This window comes from Nannospalax galili, unplaced genomic scaffold, assembly GCF_000622305.1.
Source record: "Nannospalax galili isolate Female #2095 unplaced genomic scaffold, S.galili_v1.0 scaffold167, whole genome shotgun sequence".
NCBI classification, from domain to species: domain Eukaryota; kingdom Metazoa; phylum Chordata; class Mammalia; order Rodentia; family Spalacidae; genus Nannospalax; species Nannospalax galili.
Genome location: NW_008358534.1, coordinates 1400282 through 1408972, shown reverse-complemented (window position 1 = coordinate 1408972; position 8691 = coordinate 1400282).

Sequence of the window (8691 nt, the reverse complement as noted above, 5' to 3'; positions counted from 1 at the left end):
GTTTAGCATTTTATTTTTTGAGACATGGTCATACTCTATACCCAAGGATGGCCCCAAAGTCATGGGAATCCCCTTGTGTCAGCCTCACAATTACTGAGATTATAGGAGTAGGACACCATGACTGGCTCCTTATGCTTATCTTAATCCATATGATTAGATATTTATCATATGAGACAAACAGCAAAATGTTGCCAATTCAAATACCTTCTTCTCTTCTAACTCTGTCAACCTGTTTTTCATTCATAGCAGATTTAGTGGCATGATACTTCCCGGTAAAATCAAGTAGAAGTTCTTCAATAGCAAATCTCCAATATGCTTCACCTCAAGAGGTAACTTCATTTGTGTCCTTTCTTCCTTTAACTCAAGAGAATGTTCAGACTCAGTTTGAAGCTAAACTTTCACCATTGCTCCATATTCCAGACCATTTTACTTCTGAAAGACTTCATTCAGCCCCTCTGTCTTTCTTCTGTTTTCTATCTCATTAAAGGATGCCATTCAGCAACATTTAAACTTGTATTTACAAAATACTACTTCAGGGGCTGGAGAGATGGCTCAGCGGTTAAGAGCACTGAGTGCTCTTGCAGAGGACCCAGGTTTGATTTCCAGTACCCACATGGCAGCTACGAACCATCCTTAACTCCAGTTCCAGGGGAATCCAAAGCCTTCTTCTGATCTCTGAGGCATTGCATGACACGGGTGCACTCACATACACGCAGGCAATACACTCATACACATAAAATTAAAATAATAAATATAAAAAATATTTTTAAAAAATCACTTCACTTCATACACTCAAACTATGGTCTTTATATGACCCTTCTCAACTAGAATTATTCGGCTTTTTAAATTTCATTCCATTGCTTCTTCTGTGTTCCTTAACTTGGTAGAGTTGTTCTTTCACATCTGTCAATTTACCAATACCAGGTTGTCTTAAGTTAATAAATTTAATAAATGACATTCATACTGATAAACCCATTGTATCTTACCTTTTAGGTCTCATTAGAAGGATATTTCTGTAGCTTTTAGGATAAGTGGCCATTTCTTTTTATGAAATTTCAGAGTTTGAATTTTCTCAGAATTTGTTCTAAACTGTATTTTGCTCTCATCTTATACCTCCATGCTACATTATTTCCCATATGCCAATTCACTTAATGAACTTCCCAATACTAATCATTTCCCTAAATTTATGTGTCTAGTCTCTCAGGTGACTGGGACTCTAAGCATTCTAAAACTCTGTATCCAGCTGCTGATTGGCCCTCTCCTATTGGACATGAAAAAAACCAATTTCACTTTACAATGTGTAATAGTCAAGTTTGGATAGTTCCTTCCTAAAATTATATAAATTTCAATGAATGTCACTTATATGTCTACCTGTTTTGTAAATTGAAAATACAAAAGTTATCCCAGATTTCCTTACCTCTATTCCCAACCATATTCGATATACCAGCAGATATGGCTAGTCCTAAAGGAAAACGTTGTCTTAAGTTCGCCAACTTTATCATTTAATTTCAGTGTCAATAATACAAGCCTTTCTTTCTCTCACCTGATCTGACATCTTATGGAACATTCTATCAATAGAATATTAGATCATATTTGAAAATCATCTTGTGTCATTTATTGCAGAATTTACAGTGATCCCACCACCACTCAGGGTTTCAGTCTAATAAAGCCTTGAAATCTCATTAGTGCCCCCTTCCAGATTCAGATATCCAGACTACTTATTTCAGCATTCATGAGCACAGCTGCTCCTGCTGGAGACATGGGTTCGATTTTCAGCACCCACATGGTGACTACAAACTGTCCTTAACTCCAGTTCCAGAGCTTCTGCCGCCCTCTTCTGGTGTCCATTGGCATTGCAAGACACTAGTGTGCTTACAGGAGTGCATACCAAACTCTCATACACATAAAATTTAAATTTAAAAATTAAAAACAAAGTATTACTTCTAAAATTACAACGAGTAAGGATACTATTAGACTTTAGGTTAACTTTTAGTTTTCAGATATTGAGAAGTTACTCCTTTCTCCCAACAACCTCTTATCCTTTGGTTATCAGATCAGAGAATATTAATAAGAAAATATGGTCTTTACTGCCATATAATATAGAGATAGAATACACTTGGATAAATACCTAGAGGCTGATAAAAATTCAAATCAATAATAGCCTAGCTATCTCCTGACTTCTTACATTATAGTGATAGGATGGCTTGTACTTTTGTTCTATTTTAAATAACAATTGGCAGAACCTAAGCTGTCTTTTGAACTTTTCAGACAAAGTCAGATTGGTAATGTAGTTTCCAGGCTTTTAGTTCTTACAATTCAGGGGAGAGTAGAGAGATCGACTTTAAAATATTTCCCAGTTTCAATATTCATTGCTGTCATGTAAATTGAGCTGTGTATGTGCAAGAATTTATATCTATCCCTCTCTGTTTTTCTCCTTCTGACACATTCATATGTTGAAATCAGTGGCTATTCATGTAACAGTATAATAATGGAGACTTTATATACTGCAGATATGTCAGAAAGATCCTTTTCACAAGGTGAAAACTAATAAAGTTCAGATTCTGTTATAAGAACACAGTTCTCCAGTGCATTTTGTTATATTGTTATTTTGCTCTACTAGAGTTCTGAGGCACTGTGCTTTAGAGTTTCACCTGAGCAACTTTATTTAGTCCTTAAAATAACCCTGTGAAGTAGATTCTATGATTAGTATGATTATGTAGATTAGGAAATTAAGGCTCCAAGATTCAGTAGTTTATCCAAGGTCAGGTAGAATCTAAAGGCATAGGCTATATGTGAAATCCAGGAATATCTTATTTCAAAACTTGTGACCTCATCCTTCAGTATCGCATCTTCTGCTAAGAGAAGTGAAAAATAACTTGCCTGTTGTCATTTCATAAGCTATGGGACAAAGCACCATTTTATTCTAAAGCCAGTTTCTTTGTAAATTCTCATATTGCATGAGTTTAGTTGTTTCCATCTGGCATTACAGGGAATTTTCAAAACTTTTCTTTTCAAAAGTGGAGCGAAGGATAACTAGTGCTTTCACTCTTAGCTTGACGTAAATACAATCCCATTTACTGACTCATTGTTATTTACTACAGTTGCCACATTGTAAGATAGAACTTTAGAATTTATTCCTCCCATTTAACAGAAACTCTCTTAACAAACATCTCCCCAATCTAGCCACCTCTACCATCACTCCAGTCTCCGACAACTGTGATTTTATTCATTTTATTCTTGGCTCCTATGACATGAAGTTTTCGATTCCACAAAGATGTTAGATCATGTACTATTTACTTTCCTGAATACTATACAATGTATAATTTTATTTTGAGTTTGAAAAAAATACAGTAGAGCCTTTATAAGGGTTGCAGATGAGATGTGGGGTATTAAGTTAAATTTGTGTTAATTGAATTGACACAATCATTGTCTTCTCTATTCCAGGATTGATTGTTAAGTCATTATCACACATAGAAAAAATAGGGAGCAAGTGAGAACTCCACAGAAAAGTTTTGCATATTACTCTTAGTTCTGTATGTGAGATTCCCCACTCGTCCTTACTACAATTCTAAAAAAATCTGCATTTAAAAACGACTATTTTACTACTTCTTAAAATCCAATAAGCATTAAAAATCACCTAGACTATTTATGCATAATTATACATGTCTGGATCAAGCCTTCAGAAATTCTCATTCATCATGTTGAGAATAAAACGTATTCTGCAGAGGATCATACTGCACAAGACAGCATGCAGAGGGAATGGTACAAAAGATCAAATATGGTCCCTTCTCAATATTGGCTCATCATTCCTCACAGCTGACCTGTATGTAACTCCTACTGCCCTCTTCAGTCCTGAAAGTAACTAGGATAATAGATCCCATTATACAATAGTGAGGCAGCAAAGGTGACAGAAATCATTCTACTTTTAAAATATTTTACTTATAAGTGACATGTCATTGTTCTATATATCTGGAGGACAAAATGTGATAATTAAATACATGTCTGTAATGTAACGATAAAGTTGGAGTAATTAGTATATCTATCTCCTGAAGCATTTATCATTTACCACAAATTTTTAAACTGCCTTTCATATTATGGAAATAAAAAGAGTTGTATCAGAACCATGACATACAAGGAGAATTTTTGAGAGGTATGTATTGTGGCGCCTTTGAACCAAGAAATAATAAAGGCTTCCCTTTTGTCCAGTGGGGCTAAAGAATATGAATCTTTAATATTTAATCAACTTCTAGAAATAAAATACTAGTACGTAATACAGTTTCCAGTCACCTATTTTTAAAAGTTTAATTTTTCCTCCTTGTAATAAATGCTAAATGCTACTAAACTAAAATAGAAATCACAGAAGAAATGATGATTACTGACACTTTCATTGCTTGAAGATAATCTATGTTTAACAATGTGATTTAATATGCTCAGACTTTTAATAATATCCTTATCCGACCCATTTGAGATGATAGTTTATATACAATTTATGTATGCTTTTCTCACTTAAAATTCTATGATGAATTCCACAGCTTGCCATACGAAAAATAAGAAATTCATAAATACCAAGATCAATAATAATAATAATAATAAAAACCTTCATGCTCAAAGTCTCTATCTATTATTCTAGGAGAGAAGCAATTATGTCTTCCTGGAATGTCAGAGGTGCTGAGTCACCTGCAGCTGCCAACTGCTAATCATATTAGACAGAAGTTAATTTCTAGGTACCTTGCCCTCTGGCACTCCACATGTCAGGCGGTGCAGGAGCTCCTTTATTTATGGTGGCATACAAATGGGCAGTGCCAAGTTGAGAGAATAATGTGTGTTCCGGGGCTGCCATCCTCAAATTATTGCCAAGTTTTGTTGAAAAAGACAGAATTCAAGAATGTTATGAACATAAATCACATTCTTAGAATTTGCCTTTCTCTAAAAGTTTATGGTTGTGGTGCAGACCATTTTACATTTGAACTTGAATTTGAGTGAATTCGACTTGTCATCACAAAGAAATATTTTATTTTCATTTTCAATTCAGTCAAATGTTCTTGAAATATTCTCTCAGGAGATAAATTAGAATGTATTAACAGAACACCTGAGTCTTAACACAGAAAAATACTATATATTAAAATAAACATTCAGAGAAATACTTTTGGGAAAACAACACAATTACACTAAAAATTGTCAACCTTGCAGTCATGTTGATAAATTGAAATCTTCTATGAACAATATATATTTGTCTTTTGGATCAATTGCTGAGAACCTATTGTTGTATGAGAACGAACGACCAAATCAAGAAAGGCACATCCTCTTTTCTTAAACCAAAAAATGTAGTATTTTTATATGGTGCAGACCACTTTTGGGGGGACCTGCGAAATGATAATGTAGGATTCATTATTCTCTCCTCTAACCTGATATCTTGCTTTAGGTTGGAACCGACAGATTACTTAAGGTGCCAATTTTAAGTTTTAATCAACTGACCCACTGGATTTCCCATTTAACACTTTAAATGAAATGTTGAACCAGAGAAATGGCTCAGTGTCTAAGAGCACTGGGTATTCTTCCACAGGGCTCGGGATGCATTTTCAGCACCCACGTGATGACTAACAAAAGGTAGTAACTCTAGTTCTAGGGGAATTTAGTGCCCTCATCTGAGCTCCTTGGGCATTGCACAACACAGGTACACTTGTACACATGCCGGCAAATACACTCATATACATTAAAAGATAAGACTAAAAATCATCAAATGAAAATTAAACAGCATAAACACTTTTATTTAGGAGTCATTAATTTTTTAAATGGTGGCATCAAAAAACAGGCAGGCATTGAAGAATTAAAGCACCAACATGAGAGTTAAAACTTGTATTATATTAATGATTATTATGGCATATTGACTGTCAAGATACATTGGATTTTATACTAAGAATACAAAATGAAAATAGAGATTGGAGTGCTGGGAAAATGAATAATGTTGTCTAGTTCTCATTCTATTATTAATAAACCCAGTGAGTTTCAGTGAGTCACTTTTTTACCTGTGATGGAGAGAAAATGTGAGAAAAATTGGTTAAAAATATATTAGTAAGTGAAAGATCAAATAATTAGAGTTAATATTTTTAAAGTATGGACTTACACACACAAAAAAAATAGAATGAAAAACTCAATAACCGTGAATGCATAAGTAAGCCAATTTAATCGCAAATAGTTTCTGCTACAAACAAAGTAAAACAAACATCTGGTCATTTGCACAGTTTTGATCACAGAAACAAAATATGGTTGCACATCTTTGGAAGAAAAACACCCAGCATGAGGGTTATCACTCAGGACAGACTGCAACATATCAGCAACTGGTTTGGAATTGATGTACTATAGGTAGGACTTTCCATCAAAGAAACACTATATTACAAAGCTTGCTCTAAGTCTTTATTCTTTTTGGTGTGTGTGATCCTGAAATTATTTTGCTAATCTTTCAGAGTTTCATTTTTTTATGTAAAATGAGGATCCACAGATCATGTCAATCTTTTATAATTATTGATACATGAGAGTATAGTAATTTATTTTGATACAACATTTGACCTTGCTTGAGCTACAAATGGCTGAATTTATGCATATAGTCATGTAAATAAGTTAACCTGCTCAAAATTGTGAGCTAGATAGTAGTGAAATTGTGTGTTGCAAATGCTCCAAGGAAAGGATTCAACACATAGTCTCTGTGCCTTACATATTAAAGAATGATCTTTCTTCCACCCAGGGAAGAAATGTGGCTATCTAAAATTTGACCCTCTTAAATTTCTTTTGATTTTTGGTTCAATATGTTCCTTAGTTCTGTTCAGTGAGATTTAGTGAGAAAACAATGGATGCAGTTTTGTAAAAACTGGAGTCTCCCTAAGTAAAAGGGCCAGGCGTAGCTATCATACACTTTTCTACTTCCATGGAAATGAAAATAACACATAAAAATTGAACAGCCCTCCTTGAAACCGCCTCAGAAATATACCAAACAAACAGCAGCTACAACAAATACTGCGTTCTAAGCTTTAAAAGCAGAATAGAATCCAAAAGACATTCTTGTGGAGAAACTGTGCCAGCCTTAGATGACTTAGATTAATAACATGAGTATCAAAACTCATTATCACATTAAAATTAGGTGTTTGGGAGGCTCGAGAGATGGCCTAGAAGTTAACAGTCCTTAATACTCTTGCAAAACACCAGAATTTGTTTCCAAGCATCTATATTGCACAGGTCACAACCACCTGTAACTACCTGAGGTCCTGCTTTGACCTCTACACACACACACACACACACACACACACACACACACAATAAACCTGCTATTTGTGTAACTATTGCAATGTTTCTGTTGTTTAGAGTTGAATCACATTGCAACTGATATATTAGATTTAGAATTTAGAAACCTCTAGGGTTTACTCAGCACAAAGAGTTATTAAGGTCCTTAGGTATAGAGCTTTGCTTATACACTTTTTTTTTGTCAATTTGTAGTGGTTGCTTTTCTGTCCTTAGATCAAATCATCAATTTCTCAGAGACAATGGGCAGTCAACATCAACGATGTAAGGATTACTATTTGGGTCCTAAAAATTAATTATGTACTGTTCGAATGGAGGAGAGTGGATTTGTGATGTTCAGTCTTTTACTATTGTTATTAGAGCTGCACACAGTAGATTCAATTTCTACCACAGTAACATTTATAACAAAAGCATTTGTCATCAGAGATAGACAAAATTTATTGAATCACAAAGAAAGCAGTACCTTATTTTGTCTTGTTGCTCCAAACTTTACTAATTTCTGTAGAGAGAAGAAATGTGCCTTAGTTCCTTATCTGAAAGATGGGGATCATAATGCTGCCTATTATACCAGATACTTAAAACAGCCCTTAGAATATACTCAGGAGAAAATAATGGTCCATATATCTGGGCCATTGTCAGTATTTGGTAGACAATGTGAATCTTTTCCTTTTGTTGCTCTAGAATCTTCACTCAAGTTTGTCACTTCTTCAGGTTTAGTTTTGGAAAAGTGGTCAAACTCACCATGCCCCCGTTTCTTTCTTTGTAAAAGAGGACACTTTGGTAGCTAATTCACCAATTTGTTGGTTCATACCTGTGGATTGTTAACTGAGATAACTAGTGTAAGATCTTGACAAAGTATAAGCATTCACTGAAGCATATCTATTATTTTAAATTAGTGGTTTTATTTAGAGGTTGTCTTCCAATTAAACTTCAAGTCCGCCGTAGTGATAATTTTCAAATCCTCCTCTGAGCCTGCATGTCCATCACCATCATTCTGTTGTCATGGTTCATATTAACATAACAACTACTTTTATAAATGTCTTAGTAAAGTGTCCCACGTGTGATGGTTAAATGTTAAATTAGCTTGATATCTTTGGGGTCCAATTGCTTGTTTAAACACTAGTATAGATGTTGCTATAAAGAAAATTTATAGGTGTAATTAACATATATAAGTCGATTTTAAGCAAGGATTGCCTTTGCCAATATGAGTGAATTTCATACAATCAATTGCATGTCATACCAGCAAAAACAAGTTTTTTGAAGAAGGAATTCTCAGGATTTTAACATAGATAACACTCTTTAATTTCCAGCCTGCTAATCCAGCCCACAGACTTTAAACTTGGTAATCCTGGCAATCGTTTAAAGCTATTCCTCAGGAAGAAATAAATAATTTTATAT